Source organism: Narcine bancroftii, chromosome 3, assembly GCF_036971445.1.
Source record: "Narcine bancroftii isolate sNarBan1 chromosome 3, sNarBan1.hap1, whole genome shotgun sequence".
NCBI lineage: Eukaryota > Metazoa > Chordata > Chondrichthyes > Torpediniformes > Narcinidae > Narcine > Narcine bancroftii.
Window position 1 is genome coordinate 22,656,924 of NC_091471.1, and position 11,900 is coordinate 22,668,823.

The 11,900-nt window shown below is 49.1% G+C and overlaps 1 protein-coding gene across 10 annotated transcripts in view; it reads right to left on the reverse strand.

Moving 5' to 3' along the window:
• The window catches only part of LOC138756996 (catenin alpha-2-like), a 667,135-nt gene extending 657,766 nt beyond the window's left edge, over positions 1-9,369 (reverse strand). For all 10 annotated transcript variants that reach the window (XR_011353262.1, XR_011353263.1, XR_011353261.1 and 7 more), the window contains exon 1: positions 9,241-9,369. The gene's annotated coding sequence lies outside the window, so the exon portion shown is untranslated. The remainder of the gene's footprint in view (positions 1-9,240) is intronic.
• Between the last annotated feature and the right edge of the window lie 2,531 nt (positions 9,370-11,900).

Consider the following 11,900-nt stretch of genomic DNA (forward strand, 5'->3'; position numbering starts at 1 on the left):
CCTTTTATTGGGGAAAAACACATTTACCTATTCCAGTTACTGCAATTTAACCCTGTCTTTCACAAGAGTCCAACTCCTGTGTGTTCCACAGGGTATTGACTTCTGAACTGGCTCAAAATGTCTGATTTTGACAATATAGTTGTCAAAAATCATATGGCATTATATCATCAATGAGATCAGTCTCAATCCTGGAAACCATGTGACCTTCACAACTCTGGCTAACAGATATCACGACTCCAAAAGATTACCTCACTTCTGAACGTATTATATTGGTGTGTGTAACCCTGTTCCAAACTCACTACATTACCCAAAACATATTTATAAGAAATATAGCTTAACATTAACCTAAATATTATTAACACAGATCCATTACAGCCATTAAAGATGATAAATCACCAAGGACAATAAGATGTATCCAAGGAAGGAAAGGAGGAGATTGCTGAAACTCCAACAATTTTTTTTACTGCTCTCTGGCCACAGGTAAAATGCCAGATAATTCAAACAGATAAAAGTGGTGTCTTTATTCAAGAAAAGCAGCAGTTAAACCTGGGAAATACAGGCTTCAGCCTAACAATATTGGTAAAGTTGTTATTGGAAGAAATTATCTGGGTCAATATTAATTTACATTTGAAAAACAGGCATGTATTAAAGATGGTCAGTACAGCTTTAATCAAGGAGATTCTGCCTGACCAATTTGATTTTTTTTCCTCAAGTAATAAATTGTATTGATGAGGGCTTATGAAGGTGATGTAGCTTACATAATTTTCAGTCATGCCTTGATGAGGTTTCATGTGCTAGACTGGACCAAAAGGTTGCAGCTCTGAGATGCAGGTGACTTGATAAATTGGACAGTCCAATTAGCTTGGTAAGGGGCAGCATAAAGTGACAGTAAAGGTTTGTTCTTGCAGATGATATGAAAGATGGCAGAACTATTCATGGTGAAGAAGGTAAACTTTGGCTACAGGACAATGACAAGTTGGAAGAATGCAAAGAGAAATGGCAGATGGAATATAATCCTGGTAAATGTGAAGTAATTACAAAGACTAGTTTTTTTTTCTTTGGCTTAGCTTCACGGACGAAGATTTATGGAGGGGTATGTCCATGTCTGCTGCAGGCTCGTTGGTGACTGACAAGTCCAATGCGGGACAGGCAGGCATGGTTGCAGCGGTTGCAAGAGAAAATTGGTTGGTTGGGGTTGGGTGTTGGGTTTTTCCTCCTTTGTCTTTTGTCAGTGAAGTGGGCTCTGCGGTCTTCTTCAAAGGAGGTTGCTGCCCGCAGAACTGTGAGGCGCCAAGGTGCATGGTTGGAGGCTATATCAGCCCACTGGCGGTGGTCAATGTGGCAGGCACCAAGAGATTTCTTTAAACAGTCCTTGTACCTCTTCTTTGGTCCACCTCTATCTCAGTGGCCAGTGGAGAGTTCACCATATAACACGATCTTGGGAAGGCGATAGTCCTCCATTCTGGAGACATGACCCACCCAGCACAGTCAGGTCTTCAGCAGCGTGGATTCGATGCTTGCGGAGTCTGCCAGCTCGAGTACTTCGATGTTGGTGATGAAGTCACTCCAATGAATGTTGACGATGGAGCGGAGACAGCACTGATGGAAGCGTTCTAGGAGCCGTATGTGATGCCGGTAGAGGACCCATGATTCGGAGCTGAACAGGAGTGTGGGTATGACAACGGCTCTGTATACGCTTATCTTTGTGAGGTTTTTCAGTTGGTTGTTTTTCCAGACTCTTTTGTGTAGTCTTCCAAAGGCGCTATTTGCCTTGGCGAGTCTGTTGTCTATCTCATTGTCGATCCTTGCATCTGATGAAATGGTGCAGCCGAGATAGGTAAATTGGTTGACCGTTTTGAGTTTTGTGTGCCCGATGGAGATGTGGGGAGGCTGGTAGTCATGGTGGGGAGCTGGCTGATGGAGGACCTCAGTTTTCTTCAGGCTGACTTCCAGGCCAAACATTTTGGCAGTTTCCGCAAAGCAGGACGTCAAGCGCTGAAGAGCTGGCTCTGAATGGGCAACTAAAGCGGCATCGTCTGTAAAGAGTAGTTCACGGACAAGTTTCTCTTGTGTCTTGGTGTGAGCTTGCAGGCGCCTCAGATTGAAGAGACTGCCATCCGTGCGGTACCAGATGTAAACAGCGTCTTCATTGTTGAGGTCTTTCAGCATCATGCTAGTACATGCACGATAAATAGTTGGATCCTCATGAGTATTGATGAACAGGGAAATCTTGGGTAAAACAAAGCTGGAGAATCTCAGCAGGTCAAACAGTGTACTTTATATAGCAAAGATAAAAAACATGATAAATGATTCAGATTGAGCCCTTCATCGAGGTATGAGCAAAATGTAAGTAGGCACCCGAACAAAATGCTGGGGGGGGGGGTGTGGGGGGAGGTGTAGGGGGGAGAAGCACAGTCCCACAGGCAGGAGATAATAGGTGAATAAGTGAGGGAGGGCCTCTCAGAAAGTGGAAGTATGTTGATAAGATGGTGAAGACTGGATCTTTCTTTCAATGGTCAGAGGTAAGAATACAATAGCAGGAGGTCATGGTACAGCTATACAAAATATTAGATGGGCCACAGTTAGAGTCCTGTATGCATTTCTGGTCACTGGACTATCTGCAGGATATTGCGCTGGAGAGTGTACAAGAGATTTATTGGCGCATTTCAATAACATGGATGAGTTTACTTGATGGAGGAGGAAGCTGAAGATCTAGATCACACATGTCAAACTCTGGCCCACGGGCAATATGATAATATTTGGCCCGCAAGATCATTTCAAAAATGTATTAGAGGTGGCCCGCCCTGCAGCGAGAGCCGATGCTGTTTTTTGGTAATGTAACCCCCACCATCCTCCCCCTTCATTGCACATCCTTCCCCACCCCCTAACTATCCCCTCCCCCCTAAAACCACCCCCCTTAAAAGATGGCCAGAATATTCTCAAAAAGGAATCCAGAATGGTAAAGTTCCACAAACCTTCTGCTGGGAATCCCAACAACACCCGGGCATCAGATCCACGGGACGCGGAGGGAGCAAGAGTGTTGCAGGTTGACCGTGCAAACTTTGAGAATGGGGAAAACAAAATTGTAACACGAGAAGTCTGTCAATGTCAGCAGCCGGCAAGCCAGTTGGAAGGCTCCCCGCACAACCAGTCACTTCTCCCACTTGTCGAGCGGTGCGGCGGATTGGCGAGCGCCTGTGATTTCCTGTCAGCGCGACGGACATGGCAGGCTGCGCACGGCCCCCGCTGTTCTGCAAAGGCTGATCGGCAGCGCGCTGGGCCTGAGTGGGTGGGTAAGCAGGGGTGGGCAGAGGGTGTAGGTGAGGAGTAATGGGCAGGGGAAGTTATGGTGGTGCGAGGGGCAGTTAGAGGGAGGGATGAGTAGAAGGAGGGGTGGATAGGGAAGAGGTAAAAGGGGAGGGGCAGGGCGAGTAGGGGAGGGGTGATTAGAGGGTGAGAGACGGGTAGAGGGAGGAACAGGTTGAGGGGAGAGGCAGTAGAGGGGCGTGTATAGGATGGGGTGGGTAGAGTTGGAGTGAGGGGTGAGTAGAGGTTGGATAAAGGACTGGTCCTGTAGAGGGATGGTGGGTCGAGGGTGAATAGAGGCCTAGAGCCTGAGGAGTGAGCAGGAAATGCTGAGTCCTGATGCAGGCCAAAATGGACACAGCCTGTGAATGCTGACTACATCTCCACAGGGACCAAATATGTTTCCCTCAGGTCAAGCAAAGGGTGAACTTGAGCTACCTACTCCTGACCTGTAACATTATCCTCCTAAAGTTATATCCTAAAGTTTAACATGACACATGTTGAAAGAAGAGAAAACGTGCAGATGTTGTTGAAAATTTTCAATAAATATTTAGTTCGGCCCTCGACTTAGTCCAAGTTTTTAATTTTGGCCCTCCGTGAATTTGAGTTTGACACCCCTGATCTAGATATTCAAAATTATGAGGGGCATACATGGAAAAAACAACCAGAAACATTTCCCCATAGCAGAGATGTACTAAACCAGATGCTACAAGTTTAAGGTCAGGAATAAAAGTTTTTGAGGGCAATTGGGAACTTGTTTTCATTGTTACAGAGTATTTAGAGGTGGTTTGGGAAAAATTGTTAGAACAGCTTGCACACACACATTTTAAAACACAGAATATTTGCAGGACTTTTGCAGAATGCCTTTTGCAGGAGGCAACAAAGTATCGACAGCAGCTTGCCTGGGAGAGCATGTGATCTTTGCAGGCAGAGGAGAAGAGTTTTGCTCTCAGAGAGGGAGGATGTGAAACAGAGACAGAGGAGATAGAAATCAGTTCCAGAAGGACAAGCTGGCAAACTTTGGAAGGCTGTCTGGTCAAAGGAGGAGACTGGTGGTCTGAAAGGTGACCTGAAAGAGAGAGGATAATCTGAGAACCCTGAAGGGGGCAAGTTTCATCAGCAGGACTGATTGAGAAGGAATCTAGGAATCTTAGAAAAGGAATCTCTCTCTGAAAGCCAGCAAGAGTCCTCCTGAGTGGTAACCATTTGCCTGTTAAGCACCAAAGACTGGTGAACTTTGTTAATGCTAACTTCTGTGCACAGAACAAGAATTGCCTTCAACCCGTGAGATTGGACTGTGATCCAAAAACTTTTCTAATCTTAAATATATATTACACACACCTGTGCTTAGTATTAGATGGGGGATTAAGTAATTAGGTAGGTGAAGTAATAAGTTAAAGTTTAATTCTGCTTTCTTGTTCAATTATAATTAAAAACAACTTTTGCTTAAGTAACCCTGTGTTGTGGTGCATATCTAATGTTGCTGGTTTTTGGGGGTCTTCCGTAACATCATCCAGAGTGGTTGGAACTGGAATGCAGTAAAAATAAAGATGCTGGAGGAACACAACATGTCTCGCAGTGGCCATTGGAGGTAAAGATATGTTACCAACAATTCTGACCTGAACCCTTCCTCAAGGTACAAGTGAAAATAGATAGGTATCTGTACTAAACGTTGGGGATAAAGGAAGAACAGGATGGGGAGGAGCACAGACCAACAGACAAAAGGTGTCATTTGGATATGATAAGAGGACAGGAGAGAGGAAAAGTGACACATGATTTTGACTGTGAAAGAAGGCAGAGAGAAAAGAGAAGAGAGACAGCAACATTATGTAAAGGGATAGTGAATGCATGGATTTTTCATCATTTAAGTATCTGGTTGAGCACCTGAATCTCAAAATTTATGGGCTAATTGTTGGAAATGGGACAAATTCGATTATTTGATTAGCCTATTTCCGCTGCTCTGTCTTATGACATTATGATCTACTGGATGGTCAGCATGCATAAAGCGCCTGTTTCCAAGTCACTAATTTAAGGGCCCCCAAGAATCTTGCAGCAGAGAATAAAGGTTCAAGTAAATTGTAGAGTATGGAGCATCACTGGCCTCAACAATTTCTCATGATCAGCAAACAGATCATCAACAACCAAAATGATCATGAGGCAAGAAGGTTAAATGAGCCTAACTAAACAGTCCAACCCTGTTTGCAAATGTACCACAACACCATAGGTCACAAATCTCTGAAAGGGCTATCCTGGTCAACTTCACAGGCAGTACTCTTCAGATATTAAGACTGTGGGTACTGTAAACCATGGATCTCTTTTCTCTTTGGCTTGGCTTGGCGGACGAAGATTTATGGAGGGGGTAAATGTCCACGTCAGCTGCAGGCTCATTTGTGGCTGACAAGTCCGATGCGGGACAGGCAGACACGGTTGCAGGGGAATTATGGATACCATAAACCCTATTATACTAGCAATTATAGTTTCCTGTCCTTGTAACAATAATTTTCAAGCCTTTAATTTGCAGCAGTAGCACGTCCATTTATATAGTATCTAAGTGTTAAAACGGCTGTGAGAGTCAGTAGAATCCCTGGTGAATGAGAGCAAATGGTTAACATTTTGGGAATAAAAATCAGTTTTTGATCAGAAAACACAGATTTGAAAGGTGATAAAAGTGTAACTGCAGTGTACTTTGTTGGCACCGTGCATTACAGCCAATGGTGAAAGGCAATGCCAGGACTTTATCCAGGATGATATCAGACTTTGAATATCAGAAGATAGCATTCCACCAGTCTGACTTGTTTCTTGTAGACAATTGAAAAAAGGTGAGCGACGCACTGCAAAGCCCCTTTTCCACTGGCATCTTATCCTAGGAATTAACAGGGTCAGGGTCCAGTGGAAAAAGAAAACCGTCAGCCCGCTGGCATAAAATTGCATCATTTCGAGACAGGGATTAATTAACTCAACCCTGACTCGTATTCCTGGCATCAGCTGACGCCAACATGCGCTTTATGCATGCTGACCATCCAGTAGATCATAATGTCATAAGGTGAAATGGAAGGTCACCCATTTCTAGTTGGAGGTAGAACACTCCGATCCCCCGTAATGCGTTGTGTCCCAGTTAAGAGAGACCCAGTGGAAACGGCACAAAGGGCTTCTTATCCCGGGACACAGCACAGCCAATTAACTGGGATGCCAGTGGAAAGGGGGTGCAAGATGTCAAAACTGTGATCTGCTCCTATATTCATAGTACTTATAATTGCAGCTCTCTTAAGTTTCTGGTGATTCACAGAATGATTACAATAACATGTTGGCAACCAGGATGTTGAATGTCAAGAGCAGGTCCTTGGAAGTTCTTCCCTCCTTGCCAAATTGTTCAAAAACTTTCATGACTATTGTTTGGGTCTTGCCACAAGTGGACATACTTTTTGCAGCACCTCCCAAATCTGTAGAATGTGAATTTAACTGAAGTGTGGTGCCATAATTCACAAATACCTTCTCTTTTCTTTGAATACTTCATTTTAAAATTTTCATACATGTAGCATATAATCATTTGTATGCATTCATCACATTGTACAGATTAATTCTGATTACAAAAAAAGAATTATACCCCCTCCCCTTAACAAACCCTCTCTCAACCCAACCCCCTAAAGCAAAATTAACAGTCGGGTGAGTTTTTTGTGCAAATCTAGGTCAAATTAAAATACAAAAATTCTGCACGTTATCAACTCAGCCTCGGGTTCATAGCTGGGTCCTCAGTCAAGCTCTATACAAAATGGATATACAAATAAAATATATACCAAATCCAAGACTTTCTGGAAAAGTTCATCTCCAACACACTGAGAATCCAAATGACACGAGGTAATGCAACCTGTTTTCAAACGGTCTCCATGATTAGGCATTAAACAAGGAGGAAAAACTGCATCTCAAACATCAAAAAGGCACCACACCGTCATCCGCACGTTTGTCTAGCTTCAGAATTAATTGATCCAGTTGAGAAACACGACGACTTAAAATAACACCATTTATCCTCACTTTGGATGAAAGGGTTCTAGACACCGAGAGGGTAAGATCAAGAAGTCCAAGTGCAGAGATAGCAGACGTGATCCAACATTGAAAGGCAGCGTTTTCAAGAGTGAAGTCGGGAAAAACTACCTCCGACAGAGAACCGTGCGTCTTCCAAGAGAGAAACCCCAATTCCAAAGACAGTATTAAAACCAAGTTTACCAAAACTGAGAAAAGAGTGAACATTTACTCCCCCCCCCCAAAAAAAACCACGCGATTTAAAACTAAAACGGGAATTTCCCGGCGAAAAGTCGCCAATGAGAGATGAAGAGTCGATTGCAGGCGCACAACTCAGGGGCAGAGTGAGCGTCTCCCACCCCCACCCAGGTTAAATAAAACAATAATCCTAATTCCAGTCCTGGACCGGGAAGCGAGGAAGGAGGGGATGGAAATAACCCACCAATGTGACAGCACATGCCTTGGCTCTGTCAGCTTCTTCAACTTGAAATAATAAAACCAAACGGCCTTCCCTTTGTACCATTCCCATTATATATAGTGGTGGGCTTGGGGGGGTTCGCGGCGGCCTGTAATACTTCTGAAGGCCTCTCCACATTTTGAGAGGGGGGGGGCACCACAATGTCCTTTGGTTGCAAACAAAGATACAGGTTTGCATCTTTCATTGTGCAGAAGCTTGGTAACTGTCATGCGGCTTGAGGGGTGGAAGGAGGAGGGGTGGGGGGGGGAGGAGGAGGGGGTGGGGGGGGAGGAGGAGGGGGTGGGGGGGGAGGAGGAGGGGGGGGGGGGGAGGAGGAGGGGGTGGGGGGGAGGAGGAGGGGGTGGGGGGGGAGGAGGAGGGGGTGGGGGGGAGGAGGAGGGGGTTGGGGGGGAGGAGGAGAGGGGGGGAGGAGGAGGGGTGGGAGGAGGAGGGGGGAGGAGGAGGGGGGGGGAGGAGGAGGGGGGGGGAGGAGGAGGGGGGGGGAGGAGGAGGGGGGGGAGGAGGAGGGGGGAGGAGGAGGAGGGGGGAGGGGAGGAGGAGGGGGAGGAGGAGGAGGGGGGAGGAGGAGGAGGGGGAGGAGGAGGAGGGGGGAGGGGGGAGGAGGAGGAGGGGGGAGGGGGAGAGGGTGGGGGGAGGGGGAGAGGGTGGGGGAGAGGGACTGGGGGAGGGGGGAGGGACTGGGGGGAGGGGGGAGGGGGTGAGGGGGAGAGGGGGAGAGTGAGGGGGAGGGAGGGGGGGGAGGGAGGGGGAGGGAGGGGGAGGGAGGGGAGGGAGGGGGAGGAGGGGGAGGGGGGGGGAGGGGGAGGGAGGGGGAGGGAGGGGGAGGGGGGGGTGGTGGGGGAGGGAGGGGGGAGGGAGGGGGGGAGGGAGGGGTGGGAGGGCGGGGGGAGGGAGGGGGTGGGGGGAGGGAGGGGGTGGGGGGAGGGAGGGGGTGGGGGGAGGGGGGGGTGGGGGGAGGTGGTTGTAGTGAGAGGATGGGGGAGGGTTTGAGGGGCTGAGGGTGGGGGTGGGGGTGGGGAGGGAGGTGGGGGAGGGGGTGGGTTTCAGGGGTGTGAGGGTGAGGATTGGAGGTGAGGAGAGGGGGTGGGGGGTGAGGGGAGGGGGTGGGGGTGGGGGTGAGGGGAAGCATCTTGTATACAAGATGTGAGCTGACACTTTCCAAGATCCTGGGTTTTAATGTTAAAAAAAGGGACGTTTTAAAATGCACCACCGAGCGGTTCATCAATCGCCTGCCAAGCCTGGGATCCATTCCCCCCCCACCCAGAAAGGACCTTCTTCTTCAGGAAAGATGCTATTGATTCTGATCATGGGGGGGGGGGGGAAATCCAAGGCCACGTTTAATTATCGGGACCAATATAATTTTAAAACATCCCAGGGCACGGGCTTGGGGGGACACAAAAGACGGAGAAAACGATCATTTCGCCGATGGTCCTACGCACCTGCCGGCCTGCAGTCTTTTGCTCTCAAGGCGGGGTGGGTGTATCCCTCCCAGTGATAGTTGCCTGAGCGTCCGGACGCTCCCCTCAAGTCTCCCTCTGACTGTGTGGCCGCTGGTGTCTATGGTGATGGAGAGGCGGGGCGGGCGGGGGCTGCTGCCCGACAACGATGAGGCTCAGCGCCGCCGCGCGCTGCCGTCACCCGCCGCCAGGAGGATGTCGCGGTTGGCCCGGCCGCTCCGCCTGACAGCCAATCGCCGCCGAGCCCCTTCCCGTCCAATCGCGGCGCCCCCCCCCCCCCCCCCCCCCGCGCGAGCTGGGAGGCGCTCGCGAGCCGGCAGGAGAGGCGAGCGAGGAGATGCAAGTGCAACGTTCGGCCGCAGGTGGTCATGGGAAACTCCCTTTCATCCCAGCATTCAGCGCGAAAGTTGCCAAGGTTGGGATCCTCATCGTTCGGGGCAGCCATGGGGAGGACTTCATCCAACTGGAAGAGGATGCAGAGCAGATTCACTGATCAGAGGGCTTGGCTTGATTGAAACACGAACACCATGCTGGAAAAACTCAGCAGGTCAAACAGTGTGCAAATATAAAGATACCCAGGCTCGAGTCCTTCCTGGTGGGATGCTTGATGCCTTAAGCCGCTTTCAGGTGCTCGGACGCAGATACTGTGCCGGCCGACGCGGCTGGGACATTCAGGTGCCCGCGGAGAAGGCGCCTTTCTGTCACCCGAACACGCCGGCAGAAGGAGAGCCGCGTCCGAGCGAACGCCAGCTCCTGTGGACTGTGGCCGTTAGTCCCACTGCTGCTTTCAGGTGCGACGGGGTGGGGGGGGGGGACTCTCTGAGCCGAAGAATATACCGACAGGAGACGGGTGCTTTCAGATCGCCAGAATACCCGAACGTAAAGCCGCCTAAAATACCCAAATGCGGCTGTCGGGAGGCCTCCTGAAAGTGGAGAACCCAGCCCCGCGAGCAGTTACCTAATCCTCCCCAGGGAGGTATATTCTCCGGCTCAGAGCACTCTCTCGTGGTACTTGAAAGCAGCAAGGCAAAGCGACTAGGAGCTTTCAGGTGCCTAGCAGTGATCCGCTGACAGCTACCCTCCCCCCACTGCCGACGGCTACCCTCCCCACTGCTGACAGCTACCTTCTCCACTGCAGACAGCTACCCTACCCACTGCCGACGGCTACCCTCCTCACTGCCTGACAGCCCTCTGGCACGGGACTATAGGTCTGCAGTGGCTGGCACGGGACTACGGGGCTGCGGTGGCCGGCATGGGACTTCAGGCCCCTGACGTCCCGCGCCGGCCACTCCAGCCCTGTAATCCCACGCCGGCCACAATTTGGTGTCGGTTTATAGAGAATGAGGAAGGTCATCAGTTGCAGTTAATCTTTCATATGATTTTTGGATTTTGGAGAGAGTTCTACACAAGCACCTTTACATCCTTAAACCAAAACCCGCAGAAATTCTGTCATAATTGTTCAAGAGGAAAGGATACATCAATAAGGAGCAAGGCGCAGAGATACTGTCCTCGTGAAAACAAACCAACAACTGTTTTGTGGACGACAATTAAAGTTTATTTCTTTTCCATTATTTTCATGTAGTGCTGCTACAAGATGCTCCATAAACAAGCCATGACTACGGCCACAGTCCACAGGAGCTGGTGTTCGTTCAGATGCGACTCTCATTCAGCCGGCACATTCAGGTGACAGAAAGGCGTTTTCCCTCCGTGGCCACCTAAACGTCCCAGCTGCACTCCCTCAGCCATGGCTGCTGGTGCGTTATCTGGTCCAAGCACCTGAAAGCGGCTCCTCCTGGCTGGGTATGGCTCATGGTGCGAAGCTGGATAGGCCAGATCTTTATTCCCAAGAGTTTAGGAGGTTGAGGAGTGAATTTATAGAGGTTTATAAAATTATGGATAAAGTGGATGCTCATAGTCTCCCTTACCATTAGAGATTATTTCCAAATGAGAGATTAAGGAGGGTCCTGAGTGGCAATACTTATGCTCCGTATCTGGAATAAGCTGCTGAAGGAAACTAGTGAAGTCAAGTTTATTGTCATCAGATATTAAGTACAAGCTGACAAAACAGCATTCTCAAGTCCTTGGTGCAATAACTTGCAGACATTCAACCAAACATAGAGAAGACAAATAATGCAAATGGAGGACACTCACATAAAACATCAATTATCTGAAATGGTCGGGACTGGGCCAATGTTGGATAAATGTTATTTTTCAGAGAACAGGTCATTTTTTTAAAAACACCCACAGTAGCAACAGCAAATCACTGATAATAGTGCTTAAACAACAAACAACAAGGGAAGGCTTCTTAAGCATTAAAATAATGTTTTAGTTTCACCAAAAAATTGCTGGCCACAGCAGATCCACCGGCATCTCCCCACCGAGGCCCGGATCCTGCCTGGGATCCTGAGGACCCTGCTACCCGCCCAGAGCCCAAGGTCTCTGCACTGCCTCCGGGAGCCAGAGGTCTCACAGCCACCAGGAGCTGAGGTCCATGCTGCCGCCAGGAGCCTGAGGTCCCCGCTGCCACCCGGAGCCCAAGGTTCGAGCTGCCGCCCGGAGCCCGAGGTCTACACTATCACCTGGACCCCGACGTATCCAGTCAGTTCAGCTCTGAAAAGAAAAATCAGATAAATTAAGATTTC